The 7,848-nt window shown below is 37.9% G+C and overlaps 1 pseudogene; it reads left to right on the top strand.

The window, feature by feature from the left end:
* The first annotated feature begins 659 nt into the window (after nucleotides 1-659).
* LOC148720959 (melanocyte-stimulating hormone receptor-like) lies at nucleotides 660-2,386 on the top strand (annotated as a pseudogene).
* The last annotated feature ends 5,462 nt before the right edge of the window (nucleotides 2,387-7,848 follow it).

Below are 7,848 nucleotides of genomic sequence, written 5' to 3'. Positions count from 1 at the left end.
AATTTCATACGGGGTGTACCTGACAAGTTAAAGCGACAAAAATAAGCTTTTTGCCACAACAGACAATTTTCTGAGTCTTTGTCGATTCGCAAGTGACGCAGCCACCATCACAGCCTATGCGTTATGTGGAGTGCCTTTGATGGCGATGAGAGCCATAAGCGTGGACAGACTTCTCACCTTGATAGTATAATTACACCATCTTGCCTTGTTATTTCAGTCGCCTCGTATATGAAAATTTTTCGTTTTTTTGCGACCAAAATTTGAATTAAAACAGTTTGATCCGTTTGTGAAACTCAATTTATTCTAATACCGCGAAAAATCGCTAGTTTAAATTATCTGTCAAAATTGCTGAGGCTGATAATGATTAAAGTTTCAATTCCGAAAAAATAATACGAACATTTGATTAGCATCCTGTCAGTGGAGGTTAATAACAGATGTCTCCATATTTTAGTATTTTTTCTCAAATGAGGTACCTCGCATGTTCCGGGCATTTTTTAACACAACAGAGAATTTTCTGACGCATTTTAAATGCTTAAACGCAGGTGAGGATTTTTAATTGTGGACATTGTTTAGGAAGTAGGGCTTCAGTGATCGTTGGTAGGTATGTGCTCTTTGGACCTCATTTCTCGTTGTAATCATAGATAACTTTCCAGAAAAACGAATCGAACACAGAACAATGTCCCCTACGAATTTCACAAGAGGTGGAACACTGACCAAAACATTTCGAGAAATGGTATGCTCCCCTTCTATGGCGGGTGAACTTCGACAAGAATCAGTTTCTCTTGCAGCAGTTAACATTCTCCTCTCCATCACAACATTTCTTGGCAATTTTCTTATCCTTGTTGCTCTTTACAAAGAATCTTCCCTTCATCCGCCGTCCAAACTCTTGTATTGTTGTCTGGCAACAACTGATCTGTTGGTTGGTCTATTGGCCCAACCTCTCCAAGGTGCCTATTGGGTGGCTGTGGTTCAGGAACACTGGAGTCTTTGTCGATACGCATTCGACTCAGCCTACATCACAGCCTATGCATTATGTGGAGTGTCTTTGATGACGATGACGGCCATAAGCGTGGACAGGCTTATCACCTGCTGTTGGGGCTAAGATACAGAGAAATTGTAACTTTGAAGCGCACATACATCATCCTAGCTACCTTTTGGATTGTATCTGGTGTATTTTCTTTATGCTTCACATTAGCTTACCGTGCAGTCATTTGGTATGGCACTATTATTATACCATCTAGCCTTGTTATTTCATTGGCCTCGTATATAAAAATTTTTCGAGGTCTCATTCATCATCAGGCTCAAGTACAAGATCATGTCCAACACCAATCGAGCCAACCAAATGCACTGAACATGGCACGATACAAAAAGGCAGTGTACAGTGCACTGTGGGTGCAAGTAGCATTAGTAGTTTATTATGCACCATCCATTATAGTGGCAATAGTAATCGCTTGCAGTAAAACGTATTCATTATACTTAGCAGTCATAAGGGGAGTGGCAAGTGTCTTAATTTTCTTTAACTCGACTTTAAACCCGCTTCTTTACTGCTTGAAGATCAATGAAGTAAGACAAGCGGTGAAGCAGACAATCAGACAAGCACTTTGTTGTCCGTGGAGTTAGATCCTCCTCGTGTTATATTCGTATGAGTACTCTCAAAGCTGAAAGTCATAAAGTCACGATTATTACATAAGAACGTTCGTCAAAAATGTGTATAGATAGGAAGTACTAAGAAGTTTAAATGGTATTATTTTTTTCGGAGGTTTTTACATAGTCTGTTATGAATATTTTGCCCGTTGAATTGTTTTTTTTAATTCGTTGTGAATATTTTCCTTAATTTATGTTTTTTATACTGATTTATGTCAATCCCCGAACAATACTGTTGATTTCTGTAGCGCAAAGCCTTGTAAGGCTCTTTAATTTTTAATCGAGTAATCATAAAAACAGAATGGCTTGTCGAGTTCACTAAATAACTTTCTTTGACGGAAACAACTGAAAGAAGGGCAATGGAAGCACTAAACCTATATCTTTTCAAGAGTATTTTCCGTGCTAGCCTCCAATAATTATGAAAACGGGAAGGGATAACTGAAGAATGAAATGCATGCGTTTTACTTTCATATTTAATTTTCTTTCAGCACTAGAAAAGTATTTAATAAAACTTTAAAGGAAAGTTTGAGAGAGTTTTTTAAATTCAAAGTTTTTTTCCTAACTTAAAGAAAGAGGCTTGTTATTGACGCCATATTGCCAAACGAGTTACATTGGTCGACTTTCAGTCTGTAATTTGTTTTTTTTATCAGAAAAATGTCCGTAATGCTTATGAATATGTAAATATGATACCGTTGCTTGTGTGTATTAACAACCCTAAGGAATAAAATTGACTATAAACGGCTTTTTTTAGAGTTTTCTTCAGTTTCGGATCGATCTATTTCCTAAAATTACATGGTTACGGCCAGTCTAGGATGGTCTCCCTGCTGATGGTGGATGCGAAGTTAGCTGAATTAGTCACTGTGGAATTCGAGTCACCTGTTGAAGGAGACAGGGTGTTAGAAATGTGGGCGGACAGGTCAAATTAGAAGGTGTTAACACATGACACAGTAGTTCTTAACGGTACGTGGGCCTTGTGGATCTTCGGTAAACCTCAGATTCTAAGCGGCTGTTTGTGTCGAGGTCTGATCTTGTTGTAAACGGCCTCTGTTAGATGTTCAAGGCTAGCAGCTTCTCGGAAAACTTGCTGGCCAAGCGGTCTGTCGGGTCTTTGTTTAGGAACGGGTAGGGTGCGCTCTCATTGAGGTTGGACATCTTTCGCGTGGTAAGCGTTGGTATTCATGACTACGCTAGCGCGCCCTTTGTCGGCTGGGAGAACCATGATGGAATCGTCCTCTTTTAAGTCTTTAAGGGCGTCTCACGGTTCCTTAGTGATGTTAGGCACTGGTAACTTAACCCGTTGAACGACGTTGTTGACAGCTCTTCAGAGCGCGTTTCAGAGCACGCCCGCAACACCGCTCATCAACAGCTTTGGAATGGGGTTAAGTTTATTGATCGTGATTCTCACTGGTACACTCGCACGGTCAAGGAGGCTATTCACATAAGACTTCATCCTGACAAACTCAACAGCGACAGTGGAATAAAAATTCCTAAAGCGTGGATGACCACAATCAAAAAACACAACAACAGGAGAGCCGTACGACAGCGGACTGCCGAGAGAGCAGCGAGGATCGAAACGCGCCAATCACAGCTATGGAATACCAACCAATCACAGGGAAGCATTATACTTTATAAAAAAATCCGAAACCAGTCGACCTCATCGCCTGATGAAGACTAAGTAGCATGCAGTCAAGAAGTAGTATGCAGTCAAGAAGTAGTATGCAGTCAAAACGTCGCGATCCACATCATAAGTGACTATATCGTGAGACAAACAATAATACTTAATTATCAAGAATTATATAAATTTCGATTCCACGTTGGTGAATGACATAATGAATTTAATGTTGAGTTGAGAACCTTTTTCCATTTTCAGTTTTCCGAGGCCGATAATGATTACAGTGTGAACCTCTCACAAATAATATGGCACTTAATGCGCTCCCTTGCATCTAAAGTTGATCCAGGTAAAGAGGGTTTGTTTGTCGCTCTATAAGAAGAGTAATACTCAAGGTATTTCTTAATGTTATTGCATACCTGATGTAATGACTATTTCAAGGAATAAAATGACTTTTTTTAACACAATAGATGCCTTTTGAATAAGGAAGTCTCTCTGTAATTATGGTTGAAAAAATGAACACTTCGGTTATCGTTTCTATTTGACAAAACTATACTCATAAAACTCGCATATAATATATCACCAGACCTGCGGCAAAGAGAAGCAAAAGCAGAATATTGGCGACAGCAAATTTCACAGGAGGTGGAACACAAACAAGAACATAGTTAGAGCTCAGTTCTATGCACCCCTATTTCGATGGTAGACGACAAAGGTAGTTGATTTCTTTCTCAGAAGTCCAAATTTTCCTTTTCATCACAGCATTTATTGGCAATATTCCTTATCCTTGTTGCCCTTCACTTAAAATCTTCCCTTCATCCACCAACCAAACTCCTGTATCGTTATGTGGCAACAACTGATCTGTTGGTTGGTTGATTGGAAGATTACAATTTGTTGGTGAAGCATGGGAACAAATTAATTGAGAATGTGGAAGAAACGACAGAAAATTGTTTGTTCTCGTAATTTTTTTCTCTTCTTTTGCATTATTCTAGTTTTTTGGATAAGAAACGGAGGTAAAAGAGCCACAAAGTGTTACGATTTACACGGTTGAATTCAAATATTTTAAAATAAGTTTGCATGAGTGGCAATACATCAATTTTGTAATCGATATATGCATTCGAATTACAAGACTGATTGACATGGTTGGGATATCATTAGCTTTAATCTCCTTTATTTTTAGCTTGTTGAGGCTGATAATACCTCAAGCCTCAACTTCACACAAATGATATATCAATGAAACCAAGTCAGGTTGCGAAAAGGTCCTCGGTGATTAGCATTGCGGCACGTTGCTCTCTCGACCACGAGTCGTTTTGTTCATGGCCTCAAACTTATTCACGAGCCAAGTAACTCGTACTGAAGCGTTGATAATGAGTGCCTGCCCGTGGGCTAGGTTAAGAGGGATTGTTTGTCGCGCATAGAAAACAATAATAATGTTCAGCAGGTGCTTTCATATATTTGTCTCAGATTCCTTTTTCATACGGGGTGTACCTGACAAGTTAAAGCGACAATTTCTCTGACGTTTATCAAACAAGTAAACGATGATGAGGAAGTCTTAATATGATTATTTAACAGGAAGTAAGGTCTTAGCGATCGTCACCGTTGTCAGCTGTTTAGATAAATTATATCTCGTTGCAATCACAGATAACCTCATTCCAAGAAAAAAGGAAATGAATACAGAATAATGTCGACGACAAATTTCACGGGAGGTGGAACACAAATGAAGACATTACAAGACCTGAGTTTTTGTCCCTCTCCGGCTGATGGGCTTAAGCAAAAGTTTATAATTTCTTTTCTAACAACCTACATTCTCCTCTCCATCACAGCATTTTTCGGAAATTCTCTCATCCTCGCTGCCCTTCACAAAGAATCTTCCCTTTATCCGCCGTCCAAACTCTTGTATCGCTGTCTAGCAACAACTGATCTGTTAGTTGGTCTTGTTACCCAACCTCTCTTTGCTATATTTTGGATGTCCGTGGCTCGCGAGCGATGGAATCTTTGTCGATACGCATTTGACTTATTCACCCTCACAGGCTCTGCATTAGTTGAATTATCTTCGATGACGATGACGGCCGTTGGTGTGGACAGGCTTCTCACCCTGTTGTTGGGGCTGAGATAGAGACAAATTGTAACCTTGAGGCGCACATACATCATCGTAGCTACCTTTTGGACTGTATCTAGTGTCCTTGCTTTATGCTACACGTTAGATTACAGCATAATCATTTGGTATTTCCGTATGTTATTACCATCTTGCCTTGTTCTTTCAGTAGCCTCGTGTATAAAAATTTTTCAGGGTCTCAGTCATCATCAGGCTCAAGTACAAGATCATGTCCAGCAACAGCCAAGCCAACCAAATGTACTGAACATGGCGCGATACAAAAAGGCAGTGTACAGTGCATTGCGCTTGCGGTTAGCATTTGCAGTTTGTTATGCACCATTCTTTATGGTGGCAATTGTAATCGCTGAAAGTAAAACATATTCATCACACCTAGTAGTATTAAGGGAAGTAGCAGGTGTCTTACGTTACTTTAACTCGACGTTAAATCCGTTTCTTTACAGATGGTAGATTAGCGAAGTAAGACAAACAGTGAAGCAGACAATCAGACGAAAACTTTGCTGTCCATGGAATTAGGTCCTCTTCGACCCATATATACTGAGTACTTTTAAAGCTAAAAGTAATTACACAGCTATTATATAAAAACTCCCGTCAAATATGTTATTAGATAGGAAGAAATAAGAAACTCAAATAATACTGTTTTTGGAGGTTTCTACATAGTCTGTTGTGAAAATTTTATCCGTTACTTTATGTTATTTGCTTTGTGAATATATACCCTGTTAATTTATGTTTTTATAATGATTAATGTCAATCATCGAAAAAAAGTATTGATTTCTGTTACACAAAGCCCTGTGGGACTCTCACTTCTAATTGAGTAATAATTGAAACAACTGAAAATGGCTTGTTGTGTGCACTGGATACCGTTTTTTAGGGAAACAACTGAAAGAAAGGCAATGGAAACACTAACCATATCTTTTCAAGAGTATTTTTCGTGCTAGCTACCAATGATCGTGAGTACGATGGGGCATAATTATAAAAAGATAGCCATGCCTTTTTCTTTCATGTTTAATCTTCTTTTAGCAATATAAAAGTATTGGAAAAAACTTCAAAAAGTAGTTTAGTTAAGAGGGCTTTTTAATTTCAAAGTTTTTTGCTAACTTAAAGGAGGCGGCTCGTTATTGACGCCATATCGCCAAACGAGTTGCGTTGGTTGACATTTAGTCTCGAGTTTGTTTTGTTATCAGAAAAGTTTCCGTAATGCTTATGAATATATAAAGATGGTTTCGTTGCTTGTGTATGTTAACAAACTTTAAGAATGTGTACGAAATAAAATTGACTGTAACCGGTTGTTTTAGAGTTTTTTTCTCAATTTTTTGATTTCCTGAAATTACATGTTAACGATGAAAAAGGAATTCGAATGAGGAATAAAGTCATCTTTAAAAGTTATTTAATTTAAAGGGTTGCTATATATCCAGCAGGTCGCTCATTTAGTTTCTAAATGTTCTTAAGTTAAAGCAAGCAGGAAGTTTGGAGAGATTGAAAGATGGGTAAGAGTTACTAAAGACGTAACCAAAAGTGATCATAGCTTCATAAATGACATATTTATCCATTTCTTCATTTTACGACTCGATCAATGGATTATTATGTCAACCTTATTATTATGTCAAGTTAGTGCCTCCCCAAACATTGCCCTTATTAATACCTTCTAAGCATAATTATAAAGTCTCGAGGATTATTTTAGAACTCTAGCCAGATATGTGAACGGATGGGAGGACATAGGAAGCTCAATAAAATTGAACATGGTCTGTTTTTTTTTTTTTTTTTTTTTTTTGCACGAAGACAATTGAAGGAAAGGAAACGGAAACACCATCCATATCTTTTTAAAGGAGTATTTTGTGCCACCACGCTTCATTATGAATAGAACAAGTCATGATCGAAGGAAATAGATACATGCATTATACTCTCATGTTTATTCTCCATGTTTATTTTTCACGTTTGTTGCTGGTGCATCCATGAATTAACTCCAGGTTGTTTTGATTCTATATTTATCATTTCCAAGCGATTTACTGTCCCTAACTTTCATCTGATCTCTTTTAATTTGTTATAAGAAGTCTTTTTAGAGTTTAGAATTGACAACAATACAGAGAGAGTATTTCCGCATTATTCACAACCCTAGAAAATGAAAGCAGATCTAAATATACTCCTTTATTAAATTCATTTCAATAAAGTGATAAAAAGGAGTTTTCTTACTACATTGTCAAACAATAGTATGGCGAATGTCGTCTTTGTTTGCCAAGGGAAACTTGAATTTGTTCGGCTTAATTGGAAAAATTACCGGCCTCTACTTTGCTTTTAACTCACAAATTGTCTCCGTTTATTTGATAATGTAATTACAAGGCACATCAATGAACGCTCAAAATAACTGGCATGTTTCCCAGTTAAAAGGTCTTCGCGCCGGAATTTTTAAAGAGTAAACACTAGTGACAATGGTGATGACCAAAGCAGGGTTCCATCACGTACATCTCAGAAGAAAAACAGACATGTC

Source organism: Stylophora pistillata, chromosome 11 (assembly GCF_964205215.1).
Source record: "Stylophora pistillata chromosome 11, jaStyPist1.2, whole genome shotgun sequence".
In the NCBI taxonomy this organism is placed as follows: Eukaryota; Metazoa; Cnidaria; class Anthozoa; order Scleractinia; family Pocilloporidae; genus Stylophora; species Stylophora pistillata.
The sequence above is the reverse complement of the archived record's forward strand: the minus strand, read 5'-3'. Positions and strand labels throughout refer to the sequence as shown.